The sequence below is a fragment of the Balaenoptera borealis genome (genome assembly GCF_965194805.1).
Source record: "Balaenoptera borealis genome assembly, chromosome: 5".
In the NCBI taxonomy this organism is placed as follows: domain Eukaryota; kingdom Metazoa; phylum Chordata; class Mammalia; order Artiodactyla; family Balaenopteridae; genus Balaenoptera; species Balaenoptera borealis.
Genome location: NC_138862.1, coordinates 48,106,080 through 48,114,621, shown reverse-complemented (window position 1 = coordinate 48,114,621; position 8,542 = coordinate 48,106,080).

The window sequence follows — 8,542 nt, the reverse complement described above, 5'->3', positions numbered from 1 at the left end:
CCACTCTCTCCCCTAGCTCCTTTTAACGATTGTATGATTGTAAAATTTGTCCAAGTTAATTTATACCAAGACTAGTTGTGAAGGAAATCATCGTTTCTTTTGCTTTATATTAGTATTAGCCTTGGTAGTTAATTCCATGTAAGATATTTCAGCTCTCTCCTACTCAGTTTTCCTCATATGGAAAACGAGAACTTTAGGTATACCATTTTGTATATAAAATATAGATTTTACCTGAAGATGTGATTGGTTGTTTGGTTTGGTTTACTTGGTTTGGTTTAGAATAAAATTTTACTAGTGAATGATTTTAGATAGTCACTTCTTTTGGTAAATTTAGAATAGTAAACTTCTATATACTCTATTTTTACTTTTACTAAGAGGAGTGAAATATACCTTTACTCCATTCTTTCTACCTGCATATTGGGACGTATAACATGTTGGTATATAATTAGTAACATATGATTCTAAAGCACTACTTCCTACAAAGAGGGAAAAAAACACAATTAAGACAAGGCACAACATTTCTTCACCTTCAGTACAATAAAGCACTATTTTAGCCCTGATCCACAATGTGAAAAGTAACTTAAGTACTTTAAAAAGGTCATTTATCTTCTCTTTACCTCATTTTTTTTCAGTTATAACAGAGACATAATAATAGTTTCCTTGACAACTTCCTAGGTTTTGTGTATCTATTGAGATTAAAAACAAATATTATTAGAGGATACCAAAGAGAAAAGTACACACTTTAGAATTGTATAGCTTGATTAAAATTTTACCAACTGAGCATGCTCATGTAATAAACATGCCAAGACAAGAAACAGAATGTCACCATACCCCAGAAATATCACTCACACCCCTTCAAGTCAAAAGAGTGTTCACTACCCTGATCTGTAATACTATAGATTTTGCTTGTGCTTGAACTTTATATAAAAGGACCCACATGGTATGTATTCTTTTACGCCTGACTTGTTTCACTCAGCACTATGTTTACGAGGTTCATCCATACTGTGCACAGTTTATGGATAACTCCTTTCCCTTGCTGTATAGTACTGTTTTATAAAAGTACCATGATTTATTTATACATTTCTCTGTTGATGGGCATTTGGATAGTGTTTGCTTCTGGCTTTATGAATGGGAGAACAAGTATGTTCATTTCTGTTGGGTATATACCTAGAATTGGGATTTCTTGGTCATAGCTTGTACGTATATTGGGCTTTAGTAGATACTGCTAAACAATTGTTCAAAATAGTTGATGCAGTTAACACTCCCACAGGTAATGTATGAGACATCTGCTTGCTACACATCTTTGCCAACGCTTAGGATTTTCTCTGTTGAGATTTTAATATACATAAAATAATTTCATAAACCATAAATCTCCTTCAAATGCAAGATGTTTCCTAATTTTATTTTACTAGCTTGTCTTGTTCCAGAGTAATTTAAGGTGAGTTGAAGGTAAGACTGTGTATGCCATTTCACTACTCACAGCTTCTCTTCAGACGGTTACTGCCCTCTGGGGCAGCCTTAATTAAGCTATGCCTTTGTTAATCCAAATAAAAGCAAGCCCATAAAAAACTAAAAATAGAACTACCATACGACCCAGCAATCCCACTACTGGGCATATACCCTGAGAAAACCATAATTCAAGAAGAGTCATGTACCAAAATGTTCACTGCAGCTCCATTTACAATAGCCAGGACATGGAAGCAACCTAAGTGTCCATCAACAGATGAATGGATAAAGAAGATGTGGCACATATATACAATGGAATATTACTCAGCCACAAAAAGAAATGAAATTGAGTTATTTGTAGTGAGGTGGATGGACCTAGAGTCTGTCATACAGAGTGAAGTAAGTCAGAAAGAGAAAAACAAATACCGTATGCTAACACATATATATGGAATCTAAAAAAAAAAAAAATGGTCATGAAGAACCTAGGGGCAAGATGGGAATAAAGACACAGACCTACTAGAGAATGGACTTGAGGACATGGGGAGGGGGAAGGGTAAGCTGGGACAAAGTGAGAGAGTGGCATGGACATATATACACTACCAAACGTAAAACAGAGAGCTAGTGGGAAGCAGCCGCATAGCACAGGGAGATCAGCTCGGTGCTTTGTGACCACCTAGAGGGGTGGGATAGGGAGGGTGGGAGGGAGGGAGACGCAAGAGGGAAGAGATATAGGGACGTATGTATTTAGATAACTGATTCACTTTGTTATAAAGCAGAAACTAACACACCATTGTAAAGCAATTATACTCCAATAAAGATGTTAAAAAAAACAAAAAGCAAGCCCAATAACCAAACTGAATTAAATTTTCCTAATTTTGCTAGAGTGTCTCTCAGAAATGCTAATTACGCCCTTCAGTTCTACAGGCAAGAGACTAATTCCTTCCAATTTGTAAAAACAAGGAGGAGCTCAACTCTATATCACAGGCTAGGAAAATTTAGTACACAGCAAATATATTCATTTAAAATGTAAATCTAATTTCCTATGCAAAGTTAGTAACCCAAACACTAGAGCAGAATTCATCCCATTTCTTTAATGTCCACTACCTGACTTCACTACATATGACTTTATGGGCTCTTTTAAGTAGTTCTACCAAAGTTTCTTTTTGAGAATAAGAGAATAAGATGTTGGATAGAGGAGAGGAAGGGAAAAGCCTGTACTTAACAATGGCTATGGTTACCAGCAGACCAAGCTCAGTTGTGGGTTTATTCTGTGATCTGACAAAAATGCTCAAGCTCTGGGAAATCTAATGACCAACTGTCATCTTCCTCCTCACTCTTTTCAGTTGTTGACCCTAACCTTCCTTACTGCCGGTCTTCCCCTCCACTTGCTTTAAATAGATGAGGTTTTGCTCAGTTACTCTCGTTTATACAACGTGACTTCCAGTGGAGAGTGTGACTCTATCCTGAGCTGCTGTTTTAATTAGTTAATTGACAAAATATATACTTACGGACTACATTCCATGTGCTTGACACTGAGAACCCAGAGGCAAATAAGAGCCTTTAAACAGTTCACAGCCTAGTGAAGGAGACAGATTGGTACACATCTGGCTACAAGTACTAAAATAGCAATAATAAACAAAGCAAATGTAAACATAAAAGGACCTTATTTTGTTACACAAGTGGATGTGGGACAAATGAGAAAGATATTTTATGATCCCTCCTACTGCACTTTCATTTACTTTGTTACCTCAGTCTCAGGTTACAATTACAGTAATTTATTCAAATAGAAAGAAAACCACAATCTGGCAAATATATGCATGTAACATCAATGATGGAAAATGCTCATCTTTCATATGCTTGTTTCTTTGTTTTGGTTTGGGGTTTTGTGTGTGTTTGTGTGTTTCCTTTTTTTTTTATAACAATCTTTTTTAAAAATAAATTTATTTATTTATTTATTTATTTGTCTGTGTTGCGTCTTCGTTGCTGCGCACGGGCTTTCTCTAGTTGTGTCGAGCGGGGGCTACTCTTTGTTGCGGTGCGTGGGCTTCTCATTCCGGTGGCTTCTCTTGCTGTGGAGCATGGGCTCTAGGCATGCAGGCTTCAGTAGTTGTGGCATGTGGGCTCAGTAGTTGGGGCTCATGGGCTCTAGAGCGCAGGCTCAGTAGTTGTGGCTCGTGGACTCTAGAGCACAGGCTCAGTAGTCGTGGCGCACAGGCTTTGTTGCTCCGCAGTATGTGGGATCATCCAGACCACGGCTCGAACCCATGTCCCCTGAATTGGTGGGCAGGTTCTTAACCACTGTGCCACCAGGGAAGTTCCAGTGTGTGTTTCTTTTTTGGCATGCTTTCACAGTTCTTCCTGCAAACCACTTATTACTCCTTGACTCGAAGCTCATGAGCTATATATTTCATTGGTCATTTCTGATTGATGCAGGCTCAGAAGCTTCTCCAAACAACTCGCTCATTGGCCTCAACTTTTATGTATCCATCCCACACTTTCTATCTCCATCCCCCGTGTTCACAGGCTTATTACATATATAAGAATTTAGTGGACAAAAATAAAATAAAATAGAAGACCAACAGATTGGTATAGTGTAGACTGGTACAGTGTACACTAACAGGTCACAAACCTTAAAGTGCATAGGAATCACTGGAGTGTTCTAAATGCAGATTTCCAGATCCCACTCCAAGAAACTTTTTTTTAAGATTTATTTATTTATTTATTTATTTTTGGCTGCATTGGGTCTTCATTGCTGCGTGCGGGCTCTCTCTAGTTGCGGTGAGCAGGGGCTACTCTTCGTTGTGGTGTGTGGGCTTCTCATTGCAGTGGCTTCTCTTGTTGCAGAGCATGGGCTCTAGGTGCACAGGCTTCAGTAGTTGTGGCTCGCGTAAGAAACTTTGATTCAATAATTTTGGCCCAGGAGTCTGCATTTAATAATCAACCCAGTTGATTCTTTTTTTTTTTTTTTTTTTTTAACCCAGTTGATTCTTATGAAGGGGTTCTCAAACCTCATTTTGAGAAACCCCACTTTGGTTTCCTTTTAACAAACACACAAATACTCCACATGATTGAGAAGATGCAGATCTCTGCCTGGCCCTTTTTTTATGCATATAGGCATTACCAGCCCTCTAGTCAGCAGGGTTTTTTGGTTTTTGTTTTTGAATTAATACAATTTATTTTTTTAGAGAAGTTTCAGATTTACAGAAAAATTGAATAAAAAGTACATAGAATTCCCATAGATCCCCTAAAAATCTTGTGTGCTCCACCTATTCATCCTTCCTTCCCTTCTCCAGACACTTGGCAACCACTGATCTTTTCACTGTCAGCATTTGGTTTTGTCGATGCCTGGATTTTAGCCATTCTAAGAGGTACATAGTGCCATCTCATTGTTGTTTTAATTTGCAGTTCCCTAATGACATATGATGTTGAGCATCCTTTCATATGCTTATTTGCCATCTGTATATGTAACTGCTAATACCATCTGACTCCCAGTCTGTTTAAATATCTCCACTGGGCTGATGTCTTTTAATTCTTTCTAATCCCAGGGTGTTGTCAGCTTCAGGCTGTCCGTCCCCGATAGACACCTCGTTCCTTACATCCCCTTTATTCCTACACTTCATTGAAACTGAGGGCCCTGGATTTTTCAAACAATATACCAGTTCCTCTAGAGGCTTTGACTTGGGTTGCTGACAGAGAAATCTTTATTGTCTTTTTTTTTTTTTTTCCCCTTTTAAAAGTTGAGATTTAGTTCATTTAATACAAAGGGTAAGAAGCTACAATAAGAATTCAATATTGGTAAGCAAATCATATAGGTCAGGGAGAAGCTTATGGATCACATATTCTCATGTCAGGCAACCATCTTCCAGATTACAGGAAAAAAATAGAGATCATAATAAGATGCATTGGGGATAACTGTCATATGTTTGTACACTCTTGCAATGCATTTTTCCTATACTAAATTTTTCACAGAAATAAATATAAAGCTGCCACTCACATTTGTTCAACAATAATTAGTCATCAGTCATTTTGAATAGATGATAACATTGATTATTCAATAGGCAGTACGGAGAGATGCCTGCAAGAAATATGTCTCGTACAGGCTGTGAAATCTGGGTTGCTTCATAAGACAAGATGGATGTAACTGGGAATTAAGATTTTATTTATCTTGTTTCTTGAGGTAGGCTTGTATTGCTATAAACTTCCCTCTTAGAACTGCTTTTGCTGCATCCCATAGGTTTTGGATCATCGTGTTTTCATTATCATTTGTCTCTAGGTATTTTCTGATTTCCTCTTTGATTTCTTCAGTGATGTCTTGGTTATTTAGTAACGTATTGTTTAGCCTCCATGTGTTTGTGGTTTTAACGGTTTTTTTCCCTGTAATTGATTTCTAACCTCATAGCGTTATGGTCAGAAAAGATGCTTGATATGATTTCAATTTTCTTAAATTTACTGAGGCTTGATTTGTGACCCAGGATGTGATCTATCCTGGAGAATGTTCCATGTGCACTTGAGAAGAAAGTGTAATCTGCTGTTTTTGGATGGAATGTCCTATAAATATCAACTAAATCTATCTGGTTTATTGTGTCATTTAAAGCTTGTGTTTCCTTATTAATTTTCAGTTTGGATGATCTGTCCATTGGTGTAAGTGAGGTGTTAAAGTCCCCCACTATTATTGTGTTACTGTCGATTTCCTCTTTTATAGCTGTTAGCAGCTGCCTTATGTATTGAGGTGCTCCTATGTTGGGGGCATATATATATATATAATTGTTATATCTTCTTCTTGGATTGATCCCTTGATCATTATGTAGTGTCCTTCTTTGTCTTTTGTAACATTCTTTAAAGTCTATTTTATCTGATATGAGCATTGCTACTCCAGCCTTCTTTTGATTTCCATTTGCACGGAATATCTTTTTCCATCCCCTCACTTTCAGTCTGTATGTGTCCCTAGGTCTGAAGTGGGTCTCTTGTAGACAGCATATATAAGGGTCTTGTTTTTGTATCCATTCAGCAAGCCTGTGTCTTTTGCTTGGAGCATTTAATCCATTCACGTTTAAGGTAATTATCGATATGTATGTTCCTATGACCATTTTCTTAATTGTTTTTTGTTCGTTTTTGTAGATCCTTTTCTTCTCTTGTGTTTCCCACTTAGAGAAGTTCCTTTAGCATTTGTTGTAGAGCTGGTTTGGTGGTGCTGAATTCTCTTAGCTTTTGATTGTCTGTAAAGCTTTTGATTTCTCCATCACATCTGAATGAGATCTTTGCCAGGTAGAGTAATCTTGGTTGTAGGTTCTTCCCTTTAATCACTTTAAATATATCATGCCACTCCCTTCTGGCTTGTAGAGTTTCTGCTGAGAAATCAGCTGTTAACCTTATGGGAGTTCCCTTGTATGTTATTTGTCATTTTTCCCTTGTTGCTTTCAGTAATTTTTCTTTGTCTTTAATTTTTGCCACTTTGATTACTATGTGTCTTGGTGTGTTTCTCCTTGGGTTTATCCTGCCTGGGACTCTCTGTGCTTCCTGGACTTGGGTGGCTATTTCCTTTCCCATGTTAGGGAAGTTTTCGACTATAATCTCTTCAAATATTTTCTCCAGTCCTTTCTCTCTCTCTTCTCCTTCTGGGACCCCTATAATGCGAATGTTATTGTGTTTAATGTTGTCCCAGAGGTCTCTTAGGCTATCTTCATTTCTTTTCATTCTTTTTTCTTTATTCTGTTCCACAGCAGTGAATTCCACCATTCTGTCTTCCAGGTCACTTATCTGTTCTTCTGCCTCAGTTATTCTGCTATTGTGTCCTTCTAGTGTATTTTTCATTTCAGTTATTGTATTGTTCATCTCTGTTTGTTTGTTCTTTAATTCTTCTAGGTGTTTGCTCTTTAATTCTTTTAGGTCTTTGTTAAACATTTCTTGCATCTTCTCAATCTTTGCTTCCATTCTTTTTCCTATGTCCTGTATCATCTTTACTATCATTATTCTGAATTCTTTTTCTGGAAGGTTGCCTATCTCCACTTCATTTAGTTGTTTTTCTGGGGTTTTATTTTGTTCCTTCATCTGCTACATAGCCCTCTGCCTTTTCATCTTGTCTATCTTTCTGTGAATGTGGTTTTTTGTTCCACAGGCTGCAGGATTGTAGTTCTTCTTGCTTCTGCTCTTTATTAAGTCTTTAAAAATGATATTATTCAAGTGACACACAAGGGAAATGAGTGATGAGAAGAGGAGGTACTATTACAAAAGTGGTCCCAGGACATTAGATTTATCACAAAATCCTTTCCATGAGTCAGTTCATCTTTTCCATTTTAGTTTCAGGGAGGATATTTGACCCCTTGGAATTAGGAGTCTTCTTCTACTTTCACCAAATTACTAAAACCAATGAATATTCAAGTGAAACCTTATCCAAATTTGGGGTTTGCCTGACCGCAGAGGACCCTCTGCCTGAGTTATTGCTCCTGAAACTCACACAGCTATCTCTGGAGAGCACAGAATGGAGGCTAAGTTTCTTGGATGAGATGCAGTAAGTTTTCCAAGGACGTGGTTGATCCAAGAATATACACAGCTAATTTATAAAAAAGCAGCTACCTTGAGGATAACACATGAAGGATTCCAGAGGTCAAGAATTGACCTCAGTCCATATGGGGAAATCTCACTGGTGTGAACTGAAAAAGCTTACATGAAGCTATAGGCTATCTAAAACCCCTGACAATGGTATTTTATGTTTCAGACAGAAAGAGGTCAAAGATGAAGATCTTGAAATACAGACTCTGTCTCTGCATTAGCAGGGAGACTGATGGTATCTGAGCTGGCTGGAAGGAGGCTGGGGAGTCGGAAATGCCTTCCTTATGCCGGTGCTAGTCCTGATCCTAGGATTTAAATGTTATTTTCAGTTTAAAAGAGTCCAATAGGTCTATATATTTTAATATATTTTTATAGAAGAGGAGAATTTTTCCACCGTCTTAGAGTCTCTCTAGAAGCCAACAAACCATGTTAAAAGAGGCCCAGATTATCTGTCTTCCTTCATCTTAATGCCTCTGCAACATCGTGCATTACCTCATAGGCTTGGTATGTGACAGATTCTATTTTGAGTCTTCCGATGATTCCTTCA